Here is a 15441-nt window from a genome sequence, read left to right on the forward strand (position 1 = left end):
TCAGGTTGTCACAGGCCCTTGTGATACCCTACAACCAAACTGGCTGAAGGACTGGAGATGCAGCCAGGAGGAATATCTTCCAGAAGGAATTTGCCAGGGAAAGGCAAATTGTGCATGTGTTTTTCATCTTAGGTGGGGGTTTCTCATGGCTGCTGAAGACACACAGCCATCAGCACCTCACTTAGGAGCCTTGCTCAGAGAAAAGGCATGGTGCTACTATGCTGATTTTTAGCTTTCCACAGAGTAACTTCTGAGATTTTTAATGTACTGTTTTTGGAGGAGATTTCCTTTCAATCTTATGTACCAAATTCCCACAATACCTGAACATGATAGAGCTCTTCATTTTGGACTCAGATTCTAGGACTCTGATTTGGCTCTTGGTTTATTTTGATGCTAAGGTGTTACAATAGCAATGTCATCCAAATTGTGTTAAAGGTCCAACATACCACAATGCTAGCTGGTCTTCTTTCACCTTAATAACTAAAATACATAGTGTTTTGAATTTTACATCTGTATTGTAGAAGGTATTTTGGGTGTTGCCAGAGTTGTTTTTCCTGCTGAGTCTCTTACAGCCAGGTGAACTCTCTCCTGTAGTTCTTTGTGCTTGGCCATTTAACAAGGAAGCAGATTTTATGTAAGAATGTTGTGTATTTGCACACAGAACTGAAATCCCCTAAGGAGACAGAGAAAGCATTAGCAGAGAGAGGGCAAAGAATCCATTTTCCAAATATAATTATTCTGAAAATAGCCCAAGTTATAGAAGCTGTATTCCGTAACACTGTTCTGTGCCACTGAATGTTACTATGAAGCTCTCAACAATGAAAAATAAGTTCAAGAAATTCTCTCTGTTTTTACTGCTTATTAATAGTTTTTTGATAGCCTCATTATGTCACATCCGTTGTTCTAGAAAATAAAGGCCTTTTTAACTATTTTTGGATAACATAATTTCACAAGTATGTTTTAATTTACAGGAATATGTTTAACTCTGCCATCTGGCTTTAGAAATGTGAACTCAGGCCATTGAACATAACAAAAATGGGATAAGTGTCTTTGGTCTCCAAATCTATCTGAAAATAAATATGAACGGAAAAAATGTAGGAATGTAATCAAGAGGGTGACTGTATAGCAAACATGCTAAACTTTTTTTTAACATTAGCGACATTTTGGTACATAATTTCTTCAACACAAACTTTTGAGTAGTCTTGCAGAAGACTCAGCTTGAAATACTTGTGTAACTACCCCTGTGTATTATTGGTAAGCACATTAGATGGACTTTATGTAGACAAATGTGGGCTTGCTCTCTAAGCAGATTACAAATTCATCCTGACTTTTGCTGAGTATATAAATTACTTTTCCAAAGATCATGTTATCTGTATTGCCATTGGACTGCTAGTATGGCATTACAGCAGGTAGTCATAACACTTCATCTGCTTCCCCAACAGCTCTGAATTCCTCAGATGATTTTTGCAATTTGCTTCTCTCTGCCCTTCTATTTATATAGTTACCTGTTGAAGAATCCTAGCTAAATGATTTCCAGTGAAGCGGCTCTGGGGAGAGTGTCTTTTAAAGACAGCTGCAGATTCTAACACGTTTTGGCAAGGATTTAGGTGCCTATAAGTCATGATTATGATGAAGTATTAAACTAAGGAGGTTTAAAGATACTGTAAGCATCCCCAATTTCTGCTTTAATTTGGGAAGTCCACTCAGGAGACTGTAAACTGTATTAGCTGTCATTGGGTTATCTCACCCAAGGAAAGCAATTTGACAATTCATAAAATGTGTCTTGGAGCTATTCGTATGTGCAACATAATGGAACTTGCAGTTTTAATACAAATTCTATCAGCGGCTTCCACTGTTGCATAAACTTAATTACCACTGAGTGTGTAACACCAGTGAATAACAAGTGTTAAATGACACATGATCAATAATTCATTTGTTAGCGCAGTATTGCTTACTGTGAAATGACCTTGATGGGAACAGTCTTGCAAGTAACTTCCTTTCTTTTTGCCATATTAATAACTGAAGAAAAATGCAAATTCTTCTAATGTCACTGATAAACAAACAGTAATTGCTTTTTTAATGAATGGTGAAAGATCAGACCTGCAGGCTGTAAGCTGCAGGCTGCTGCTCTTCCGTTCTATTGCATCCTATTCCAGTTTCTAATAGCAGAGTTGGTGCCAGAATTGTTTTCAGGAACCGGGAATACTACTTGCCAATAGTAGGTCTCAACTTGGGTTTTTGCAAATAGCTGCCCTGCAGTGCTGAATTTAAAACAACTAGGAAAGTGCTCACTGTTACCTTTCAGTACTAACAGACTAACCCATTCATATTACATCATGTTTTCTCATTGTATTTCTGCCATTCAGTTCTATGTGTTGTTTCTGGATGGACTTAAAACCATGAGCTGCCAGAACTCTCAATTCATGGCAGCTGCCTGTGTTTCTGTGTGAGGTATTCTATGTATAACTGCTGCATTCAGGACTCGTTAGCCTGTACTGATCCATTCAAGTCTCTGCATTAATCTCAACAGGAGCTATGTAAAAAATAATATGTAAATTACAGGAGAGCTCTTTGCCTGGACTGTTTTCCGAATCATTTGCCACGTTGGTGGTGCACCAGTGTGTTGGGCATGTACTGCACAAGTCTATACTCTTACTTCCTTATTTGGAAAAGGACAACAATTTTTAAGGCTTATATATGGGTAAAATGTCTTAATCATGTAGAATTTAATTTTGAAGTAAAACCAATGGCTTGGCAAGGACTTTTTTAATGTCTTTCGGTATTCTGAAATGTGTATTCCTTGGTCAGCAAAATGTGCTGTCATTTGCTACATGCCTAGTGTTTGAAAACTAATGGATTAATTGCGTTCAGTTGTTTGCAGACTTGTGCTGCCACTGAAGTGCTTCTTGCAGTGCAAAGCATCTCATCTAACTTTGCATTTTGAACATGGTTGCCTGCGGGAAGCTGGTACAAAGGTACATACTTGTCCACAGTCTCTCTTGCTTCCGCTACATTACTAGCTTTGATTTGTCCATGCAGGTCATTGCTTTCCTCCAGATAACAGGGAAATGCTTCTGCATTTTGGGATAGGGACTTCACAGTAAGGCATAACAGAGCCTTTTTTTTTTTTTTAAATCGTCGTGTTCCTCTTGGTGTCGCTGTTGGCCAGGGTAAAGCCCGCCGAATAGCGGCACAGCAGCAATCCCATCTCTGCAGCGCAGCCTTTGCCCTCCCTAGCCAGGTGTGTAAAACACAAACCTCTTCGTCTGAATGTCTTTTATATGCTGGCACATCTGGGAACACTACTTCTGAGCTGGTAAATATACTTTATTCTGCAAAAGCCTCAGCTGATTAGTGCAATTGCTATATAAAACATTAACTCCAAATGCCAAATAATAGTGTTTCAGCCAGATACTCATCTCCAGGGAAGAATAAATTGTTTAATGCATACTTTATCCAGTATGTTACTGTTATCTGGCATTACAGGTCTGTTTTCTTGCAACCTGATTTCAAGGTGGGGTTAAAGGGAACAAACAGTGCAAGTTAGATCTCTGTACTTCAGAGGAAGGCAAATCCTTTCACTACATTAATGTCTGGAAAGCTGGAAGTTAGCAGTAATTGTGTTTCACGCTTCCCTGGCACTATCCTTACAGGTGTCCTAAACCTCCTTAGATGCGGTAGTGAAGTCAGCATCACCTGTTCACTTATTCAGGGGAGTGTTATGGAGCTAATGAAATGTTAGCATGCAAGTTTAAAAATGACAGACTGAGGAGCAACGGAGCATAAATACCCTCTCTCTTGCTCCTAAGGCTTTTATTTAATCCCCAAGCTATTGCTAAGTGCTTATCGTCTCCTCTCTTTTGTAGATTTTAAGAGGCTACTCACTCATTGGCTTGTGATATAAACTGACCTATAATGATATAACCCTCACAGTCTGATGTGGCAGCTGTATTTGAAAAGTATCTAAAAAGTGCCACACATACCTCTTGAGTTGTATTTCTTTTAACAGTTGATGGTATTTTTATTTTTTTAACACATTTATCACTGGAAGTATGCAGGATAAACATAGAACCTCAAAATATAAACTTCTTTCTAGTTCATATGTGGCTGTGTTCATTTATGACTGTACATGCTCAAAATTATGTGCTTGAGAAATGAGGGATATCTGTTTTCCCCATAAAGAGTAAAGACATTCCTTCTCTCAGTTTGACCCAGAAAGCACTTGATTTATGGTTTTGGTTTAAGGCAGACCAAAGAGCAGAGTAAGGTTATGGTGATGTTTCATGGTACAGTGCAAGTTGAACTATCCTCCTAAACTTTGCTGTGGTATTAAACCTTTTTAGGTTGAAAAAACATGAGGATCTTAGCTGAAGGAGAAGTTATGTAGGATCATGGAGTGAAAGCAAGGAAGACAGAAATGGAAATAAGAAAAGTCAGGGATGGAGTACAAGGTAGGAAATCTAAAAATGGCAAGTCAAGCATTGTTGTTCCAAAGCAGACTTAATCAACACTGGCTGCTGCGACCCTGTTTTGCCCTCTAATTTCCTTTCCATATTTTTTGGTTAGCTGTGTTACTGATTTTTTTTTTTTTCCCCCTGCCAATTTAATGCTGAAGTGACTCTCTGCAAAGTCTGACACGCACCATATAGCTATGCAAGGGAGCCTGCAGGAAGACAGCAACCGGTCACCGACTGCAGATAAAGGGTGGGCCTTGAAAGTGAGGATGAGCAATGCAAAACACCAGCGAAAGAGTGGGTGAAGCCAGGGTGAAAGACAAAGGCAGTATTGCAGAGTGGAGAGGACCCAGCACCGGGTTTTTAGATGCTGGATATTACATTGGGAATGCTGGGGAAAATAAGGTTGGACTATTGCAAATGGGAGGTGGGTCAGAGTGCACAAAATAGGATAGATTGAAAAAAGCCTATTTTTTAACATTGTATAAAGGAACAAAAGGATAAGAGAATTACTGGATAAGAACAGGGAAAGGAGCCAGATGTAGTTTAAGCTAACACATAAGGCAGTAATTAGGGCAGACAAAGCATAGATAGACATATTCACATGGAACAATATCATCCTAAATCTCCAAATCTGTTAACAGTTCATTGTTTGGAGCATGAATCTGGCAGTAGGACAGGCTGCCAAAACTATTGTGATTAAGGAAAAAAACCCCAACAACACAAAGGAAAGCATCTGAGAACAGAAGAAACATTCTTGGTTTGATGGTTGTGTTTCTCTTAATGTTTTCTTTACTGTAAAAAGTGTCCCAATGTCATTCAGCATGTTTTATGTAAAAAAAACCAAAACAAAACCCACACCAACCTCTTTGTTCCCTGTTTTTTAAAATCAGCTCTGATGTACTAATCCATTCATTTCAAATCTCTGTATTTGTTAGATTTATGCCAGCTAATATTTGTCTAAGTACTCTAGCTTGCATGCTGATCTTATCGTTTACTTTTCTGGCTGTTCACTGCCTTCTTCCTTCTGAACAATAAATACGGAAAGTTCACAGAAAGGCTAACCCTTACTGGTACTTAGCCTGCACTGTACCGTGTTGTGTCATTCGTGCAGGAAATAGCAAATATGAAGCATACTTTGCATGACTCTTTTTATGAGTTCTTCAAATCACAAATTTCCTCATTACTGTAAGTGAGAAGTTTGTCATTCCTCAGGGTGTTAGCCTGTTTCTTCAGGGCTTGTTTGAAACTGGGCTAAGAGGCTGGTATTCAGTCTGCTGGGTTTGCAAAGAGTAAGTGATTTGCTTGGCTTACAATGGCCCTTCGCTAATCAAAAAACATATTGTGAATTCTGTATTTAAGCTGCTAAGAAAACTTCTTTTGTAATGTGGGTTAAAATACCAGGAAATCATGGTCTTTCATTATGTCCCTTCCAGAGATCAAACTGAGTTCTGGCATAGAATTACAGCAGATATGACAGATGTCAAAACAATTCATATTTCCCCTAAATACCTATAAAACAACATTGCACTCTGGCCTTATTTTCCTGGAAGCAAATTAGGGATACTGATGGCAATGCACCACAGGCGTACTGGTGGGGATGGGAAGCAGCAGCACGTGACCAGGAAGGGGGGTGACAGTCGGGTGGCAGCAGTACTGCTCTTCAACGAAGGCAACTGCTGGCAGGTTGGAAGACTGTCACAGTCTGCCTCACTTAAGTGCTTCATGGTAGAGGAGATGGAAATGTGTGCATGTGTGAAGTGACTCAGGCAGCTGTATGACTAAACCCTTAATGATCAGGCAACGCTGATTTCTTTACACTCATTTTTAAGCTCAGGAAAGACACCAGTCGCTCAACCTTATAAGTGGTGCAATAAATAATAATAATAATAATAATAATAATAATAATAATAATAATAATAATAATGTAGCTGGCCACAAGTGTTTTGTGAGGGATTGCTCATTGCAAATGCTATGGAGGCGGTGGAAAGACAGGCAGTGTAGGTTATTCAAAAAGCCCTGCTCTCCCATGGCCTTGCTCGTGACGCATGCCATTGCCAATAAAATCCCAGGTAAGCAACTTACTCATCAACCAGCCCTGGGAGAGAAATGGGCCGATTGCACGTGACTTAGAGGAAGAAGAAGAACCACTGAGCCTACAATGGAAGTGTGATTACATATTCCCTTTCGTTTGGCTCATTTGCACTTCCTGAACTGTGGCCTCACTAGTCCAATTAGATTTTGGTAGTAAAATTATTGACTTTTTTCCCCTCAAGAAACCTATACTGAAAGTAGCAGCTTGGCAGGAAACTTGCACAGTGCTGCTTCTCAGGTGCTGTCATTTGCACTGCTGCCAAAAGGCTGTCAGTGCCCTGAGCCAGAAGCTACTGTTTGCTCCGACCTCTGAGCCAGTACACACTCGCCCACTGCAGCAATTCAGACTGAAATTGCATTATCATATGTGTTATACAATTGTATGTGGTGCAAAGCAGTGGGAAAATGCCCTGGGAGTCCAAATGAAGACCATCACAATACACAGACTTTCATCCTTTGGACAATTTCTTGATCATAAATTGATTAGATAATCTAGGCTGCTAATACTTACTTTCTGATGGGGCAGATTTTCTACCTACTTTCTTAATAAGGTTGTCAAAATTTGTTCTAGACCAATGGTAGATATGAGGACAAATATGTTGGAGGAAACATCAAGACTTCATTTCAGCTCATAAAAGATCTCCATTTCATTTGCTCAAATTGCACATCCTCATTACTCTGCAATTATGGCAAAACTTTTGCGGCACTTTTAACGTTGCACTTTTAATGCCGGCATGATTCATAAGAATGCTGCAGTCTCTCATCATGAGGCTGCAGTTGTTAGCCTGTGCAAGCTTATTTGCTTATGAAATTTTTGTGTCAAGTTCAGTATAGGGAGGAATAGTTCTCTCCCCCTAGGGCTTCCACAGTCCCTGATGGGACCAGCATGGGATGAGCATCCACTAGAAGCGCATCCCCTCATCCAACAGCAGTGGCACATGGCTTTAAGTGGTGATATCACCAGTAGAAATAACAGCTAGCAACAGTGATGAAATAGCTGGAGATTTAACATTTTCACAATGAAGATGCATTACAGAAGGACTTTGCCTTGGGTGGGCAGGAGTGGAACTGTTCTGCTGCACAAGGCACTTCCCCAGGCAGAGCCAGGACAGGCAGTAAGGGAAATCCTGTACTGCTGCAAGCTTCCCAAGTCCAGGCTCCCAAGCACCCTTCTAGGATGGCCCAGGACACCACACAACAGTAATTTAGTAGGTAAAGCAGCATAGCTGTTACACGCTCACTCATCCATGCTTGCGGTGTCTTGTAACAAGTTTTTAATTGTTGGAAAAACTGTCAGAGAGAAAAAAAAGCCATGTTCTATCATGTAGACATTAACATCTCTGTTTTTCCAATGCAATTTGAATGCATCTGTTTTTGCAGTACATTCTTGCACATTGTTAAAAGAAAGAATGGATCAATTCAGACCAGAATAAATACCCACACTCTGGAAATGAAACTGGCCTAAAGATCTCTCAGTCTGAGAGCTGAAAAAAAAAAAAGGTAGGTTTCAGAAAGAGAGAAAAAAAGCTTTTGAAAGAACACTGTATAGTGCACTGTACAGTTGTTACTGTATGTCTCCAACACAAAAAGAACCACATTTTTTCACCAAATGCAGAAACATAAATGGAATTTCTAGTATTGGCTTAAAAGCCATATAATAAACATTAAAACAGACCCAGGATTTGTTGGTTCTCCTTCTTACAGTAGGGCAGGCTGATTGATGAAAAAGAAGTGAATGGGAAAAGAACACTGGTAAGCAGAGAAAGAGATGAGGGTGATGATTTCTGCTTGGTGTTGATGCCTGAAGACTAATTTCACTATTCAAAACACGGAGGAAAAAAATCCAATAAAGTGAATCAGCATATAATTTTGCTTTTGCAGAAGAAAAATGAATATTGCACTTAGCTTACAGTCCACCTTATCCTGAGGCATACTTGCTATGATAGACATGCTTCCAACTGTAACATTAAAGGCTGTCACAACTTTAAAAAAAAAATCTGACTTCCATAGGTTGGAAATAGTAATACAGGCCTGATTGTGCTAGGTAACACTATCTGCTTCCTAAAGGAACACACACAAAAAAAATAGTAAATCACAGGACAAATACATTATTCTTTGATAATCCTCCATTGTCCTATATTAGAGGAGATTTCTCTGATCATTACAGTTGAGGAGTGCAACCAGAGTTGTGCAGAAGCCTAAGTTATCACTGCTGATGTGTTTGGTCCCTCTCACTCTTCTGTGCCCATGGTTCCTTGGGGAAGCACAGAGGGACAGGGTAGGTGTACAGAGAAATTGCCTCAGAATATTTTTGCAGTTTCCAATTTTGTTTCACTTTGCATGGAATAAAATTACAGAAAACAATAGAGGGAAAAAGTAGTAATGTCAGCAAAATTCCTAAAATTTTATTTCAGGCATTGCTCAACAGGCCTGTCTTTGATACTAGGCTGTCTTACAGACTCTTCTTCATGTATCTGGTGGAAAATTAACTATTTTTGGATGAGTTACTATCTAGCAGATCAACTTTTGGATCTGGCTTACATCAGGTAGCACAATAAGGGAAATGGAGGAAGAGGACGGGCTATAAGCAGAAGGAGAGAGCAACTAAGTATGGTAGCCCTCAACAGTCAGCTCTGAGCACCCTTGTTTCTTTAGTCCTAATCCTAACCCAACTCTTCTGCTTTCATTAGTTCAATTAGACTCCAAACCACAAATTTGGAAGAGTTACTGTGATGGTCAAAGTGTGATTTCAGAACCAGAAATGTATGAAGGAACTTCGAAGAGAAGTGTGGAAAACGTGTTCCCACAATCAAGAAGTTTTAAGTCTTTCAGTTCAACAACCATCTTCCTTATAGCCATTACCATTGATCAGAGTCTTTAGAAGGCTGACCATTTTCAAATCAGCTAATGTAGATTTTTTTCATGTCAACTGTTAGTAGCATGGCTTAGAACTGTTTTGGAGGAAAACACAGAAGGACATCTCTTCACGCTACTATTATAAGCATTCATTTTTCACACGAGTCATCTGTGAGAGAACGTTCATGGTTCATTACATACATTGTGGAAACAGATGTTAGTACAAGCTGACTTTCTTCGCACCTTGCCCCTGCTCCAGAATGTTACCATGTGTGCCTATTGCCACGATAGCAATCTGTAAGTGCGGGAAGGATTCAGAGTTATATTTTGCCCTGTGTTCCAGGTCCAGAATGTAAGGTTATAATTAAGTTACTCATTACCTCTTCTTCTTGGAAGGAGCCCTTATCTATCTATCTGTAGATAGTCTGAAGAGCTGGTTTTTAATTTTGTACTTGACAGCACATTGGAATGATTTTCCTTTAATCTCCTGCTAAGCACTGCTAAAATGCCTACTCAGTGGAAAATTACCTTATCAATACCATTAAGTGAGAACAGCAGTTGGAGAGGCCTTTATTGTACAATCCAAACTACCTGCATTGCCAGAGACTAATAAATCCTTGTTATGAAGCTTAATATAGAATGTCATACCTCCAGAATAGGATGCACTTACTACACATCATGCACCATGACGTGAGCTTGCTGTTTGTTATGTAAAGGCCAGGAAAATATATCTTTTCAACTTTAAGAACATAATGAACTTTTAAGCAGTATCCAAATAAACTCAGTACAGAAATTGGCAAGGCAAGAAGGTCACACACACAATTATGTACGTTGGCACAGGACAATGGACAATGGACACACAATGGACAAAAGGAAAAAAAAAAGTGTGGGGAAAGAGCTATCTAGACTGAATTCACAGAGGCTGGCAGCTAGCAAGCCCAGTCAGTATGAAATGTATATGGAGGGCAAGAAATTCTAGGACATTCTCTTCAAGGAGCTAATTTCCAAGTATTTTGGCACAGACGTTTACTTAATAAACAGACATCCAACTCAGGGTGGTTACTCCTTCCACCAAGAGTTACACTGTTGGAAAGGTGTTTGGACCTTCCAGGAAAGGGAAGATTTTTCCCCCCATTGTGGGGGAAAAAAGGTAAAGTGATTCATGCAAAACATTTGTAACTTCAATAGGGGATAACTGGAATATTCTTATACTTTTTGTATTAGAAACACAAGCTTGGGGAAGGGTTCTTTAACATGCGATTGCCTTGAATCCCTGCTCGAAGTCTGCTTGCTAAGATGCACCAGACTGACCACTTGTTTGTAAATTATAATAGACATGATACCAGGTAGGATACTACTGATTATTATACCAATCCTGCTGATATACACTCTCAGAGCACTTTTCTAATTATTTCCTTCTTGGGATCTTCTCCTTTGAGGGTCCTACCACAGCAGGTGTAGACAAGGGCTCCTAAGCACAGTGCTATAAGGATGTAGGCCTAGTCACCCAAATCATTTTAGATTTAATCTAAGATGAGTAGGCACAGTTTTGCTGGCCAGTTTGACTAAATGGAAACTTGAGGGTCAGTACAAATCACCAGGAGGAAAACCAGAAGGTCTAAAAAACAACTATGTGTGAAATGCCTATATTATGGACAGGAATAGTTACAGTCATCATAACATTGTGTGGAGCCCAGGGAATGAACACTCGTAAAAGCTGATGAGTTAGTGCATAGAGCGCACAATTGTTTAATTATATGCATTTGACTGATTTTTTGTTAAAATCCGGGAAGGCTACTGATAAATAGGGAACAACTTAAGAGACAATTAAATGAAATCTACTGGCATATATTTTGCTGTGGCTGTTCGCTGAACAACAGGCTATCATGAAGCTCCACAATTTAAAAATTGTATCACCCTGATTTTATAACCCAAGAAAGCAAAAAAACCCCATTCCTTTTGTAAAGTCTCATTACATGCAACCATGTTTAGCAGAAAGCTCCACAGGGTTTGAACCATAAACTTAGAAGTGTCAAATGAGTTTAGTCAGTTTTCTCTCTTGAGCAAATTTGCATGTCAGATAGTCTCACCAGGCAAACTGAAAGCAGGTGCTAGCAAAATCCTTTTAAACAATGTTTTTCCTCTGCTGTTTACAGACGCATACACACAGGCACTGAGCACAAAAGGAACTGTTTGCTCCGTTTAATTGTTTGCTCAGTTTTCTATCTAAATAGCCAGCTTTTTCATGATCTTTATTGCACGTCACACCTGCTCTGTAAATGCAAAATCTCCTATGTTCTTGGGAGTAACAACTTACCAGCAGCTGCAGCTGAACCAGCTGAGCAATAGCCTGCAAAGATCTGGGTAACACCAACCCGGAGATTTATTTAGCATTTGTCAGCTGACTGTTAGGTGGAAACTTGGAAATGAAAGTGCAGGCATAGCAGGAAGCAGACAGCATTTCTACACACCTGCGTGAAGGTTCAGGTGAAAGCAGTGATAGCATTAAATTCAAATGCACTTACACACACAGGAAAAACTGTTTTGTCTTTTCTGCAAATGCTAATGGGACTTGCTACCCTTCATGTTCTGCTGAGAGGGGTTTTATAATACTTCCCTTTCTTAGAGTGCTTCCTTTACACCAACAGTATCACAAACTTCATTCCCCTGAGCCCAAGCCAGTCCAGGCAACTAATATGGCAAAAAACTAGTTTCACAACCCCTCAACCCAACCAGCCTCTCCAAAAACACATTACTTTTTTCTTCTCCTTTCTGCTATCTGTGAAAATGCACAAGAAAATAACAACTGGGAATATGGAAGAGGGGAGAAATAGATAGGAGGACTCTTTCTCTTGACAGCAGCCTGAAGATAGATGAATTCCATAACATCAGAAAATCATGTATATAATATACTTCCACGTTGTCCATCCCATTCTGCTCCTCCCCCACCCCGCCCCCAGTGACTATTAGCTATTTGTTAGACCTTCATACCAGTGAGGTGGAGAAAAACACTTAAATTAGTCTGCCAGGCCAAGATGTAAGGAGTCCACTTGTTGGACATCATTGGCAGAATGTACGTGGAAAAATCAGGTCTTGCCTACGGCTCCTACCCACAACCACCAAAGCGTCTTGGGAATTTCCTCAAAATTCATTTTCTGAGAAAGAAAATCAAGTAGCTGTTTGTCTGTTTGGTTTTCCTCCCTTAGAATAAGCACTTGCATGAGCTGAAGAAGATTGGGCTAAGACTGTTAAGAAAAAATAACTGGTCACCAACTACAACTAGAGAAAACATTATTGATGTGCCCCTGTTGTATTTCATACATCTGCAGTTTCAAAATGTCTTTTCAGAACCTGGTACTACTACCAGATCCTTCATGGCTGGTGGAAACCAGTTGTTTTTCCAGCCTCTATGCTGTGAGGGACAACAGACAAAATTGGAAAAAGAAAACAAAAATAAATAAGAAAATTAGCTTTTAAAATCAGATTTCCAGGCAGCCTACGCAGCAAATTATAAATGATCATTTCTAACACCGTGTGCCAAATATTTGGTGTAGATTTCTGACTTCCCTGAAGTCACACAACCTTCCCACCTATTTCTGCAAACTAGCACTTCACCATTGCCAAACAGAAAAACCTCTCCTTGTAGCCTTTTTTTGCCCCACACAGACACGGGGAGGAGAAGCCACCTTGCTCTTTCCCAACTCACTCCCTCGCAGGAGGCAGCTTTCCCTTGCTCATCACTGCTGGTATTACTTCCCTCCCAAACAGGACTGGGGCAACCCCCTCCTCTTCAGTCACAAGACTGAATCACAGGATTGAAATCACACCCCCACTCCCCCCCCACTTCTTAACTTTGCCACCACGGGGTCTTGCATGCATGCGCCCTGTCTCCCAGTTTGGAAGTACCGCTGTGCTACACACTGCCCAACTCTGCACTGACTTCTGAACAGTATGACATCCTTGAGACATCCTCCTCTTCCCCCTAGGAAAAGGAGTGAGAGTACCAGCCGGAGAGCAAAGAGGTGGCCATGCTGAATTGCATCAGTGAGCTGATGTGACCACCGAGTCACAAGCACTAAGCACCACTTCTCTCTTTGGAGCTGTGCTGGTTTCGGCAGGGATAGTTAATTTCCTTCCTAGCAGTGCTGTGTTTTGGATTTAGGATGAGAAGAATGTTGATAACACACTGACGGTTGTTTTCAAGCAGTCAAGGACTTTTCAGCTTCTCATGCTGCTCTGCTAACGAGAAGGTGCAGGGCACCCAAGCAGCTGGGAGGGGACACAGCCAGGACAGCTGACCCAAACTGGCCAAAGGGGTATTCCATACCATATGATGTCATGCTCTGTATGTAACTGGAGGGGTGGGCTGGGAGGTGGGTCAGCTGGGGAGCTGGCTGAGCATTGACTTCAGGTGGAGAGAAATTGTGCTGTGCATCACTTGTTTTGTATATTCCATTATTATTGTTGTTGTTATTATCATCTTCCTTTTTTGTCCTATTAAATTGTCTTTATCTCAACTCATGAGTTTCACTTTTTTCTTCCATTTTCAATTCTCTCCCCCATCCCACTGGGAGGGGGGTGAGGGTAGTAAGCAAATGGCTGTGTGGTTGTTTGAGCTGCCTGCCGGGTTAAACCATGACAGAAGCATAAATTGCTTCTCCTTCATTTGAAAGACAGCATTACACCTTTGTCCAGGCTTGCCTCAACTGGCCTGCTGCCGCAACGGGCTGAAAGGCACGCATCCACTTCTGATTACTCATTTACTCCGGTAATTTTGTTCGCTTATGGCTAAAGATAGGGGTTAGCTGGCCTGCTTTACGTAAGGCACATGCCAAATACTCTTTCTCTCTCTCCCCTTGTTTTCCTATAGCAAAGCATATCATTGCTGATGTAATGGAGTAACAGGCTAACTCACTTCAGTTACTGGATATAATCAAGTTTCCTTGAAGTTCCTTTGATAAAGGTGACTTGTGGCATCAATTTTTAAACCATAAACAGAACTACAGACTTCTGTTACTGATATGGAATTAAAGGGAGGGAAGTAGCGAAGGGAGAGGATGAGGTCAGAGTCCAAAACGTTGCATAAGCTGTGTAACTGTGGAAGAAGAGAGTAGGGAAGGGCATGGAAAAAGAAGAAAAAACCTGATTTTCATTGTTTTCTTGTGAAACTAAGTATTCCAATAATCTCAGAATTGCTGTGGAGGGAAAGGCAGAGATTGCAATAGAGAGAACAGTCAAATCTCAGATTTCTGAGAGACCATGCTGTCCTGGTTTCAGCTGAGGTAATTTTCTTCATAGTAGCTAGTACGAGGCGGTTTTGGATTGTGCTGAAAACAGTCTTGGTAACACAGAGATGTTTTTGATATATAGACATGTTCTCATTATCGCTGAGCAGTGCTTACAGAGCCAAGGCCTTTTCTGCTCCTCACCCCACCCCACCAGCGAGGAGGCTGGGGGTGCACAAGGACTTGGGACAGGACACAGCTGGGACAGCTGACCCCAACTGACCACAGGGATATTCCATACCATGTGATGTCATACTCAGCATATAAAGCTGGGGGAAGAAGAAGGAACGGGGGGGACACATTCGGAGTGAATTTGTCTTCCCAAGTCACCGTTACGCGTGCTGGAGCCCTGCTTTCCTGGAGATGGCTGAACACCTGCCTGCCCATGGGAAGCGGGGAATGAATTCCTTGTCTTGCTTTGCTTGTGCGTGCGGCTTTTGCTTTACCTATGAAACTGTCTTTATCTCAACCCATGAGTTTTCTCACTTTCACTCTTCTGATTCTGCCCCCATCCTGCTGGCAGGGAGTGAGTGAGTGGCTGCACAGTGCTTACCTGCTGGCTGGGGTAAAACCATGACACATGCTCAGATGGAATCTTGAGCTAGGCAGGCACATGAGAAAGCACAAAGGGCGCTCTAAGCTGCCTGAACATTACAATGCTCATCCAATATTCTTCACAGAGCAATCATTTGAGAAAACTATTAAAATTTCCTCAAAACCCTGAGGGCCAAAGTTGCTCCTACTGTTCTGAC

The sequence above is a fragment of the Grus americana genome, chromosome Z (genome assembly GCF_028858705.1).
Source record: "Grus americana isolate bGruAme1 chromosome Z, bGruAme1.mat, whole genome shotgun sequence".
NCBI lineage: Eukaryota > Metazoa > Chordata > Aves > Gruiformes > Gruidae > Grus > Grus americana.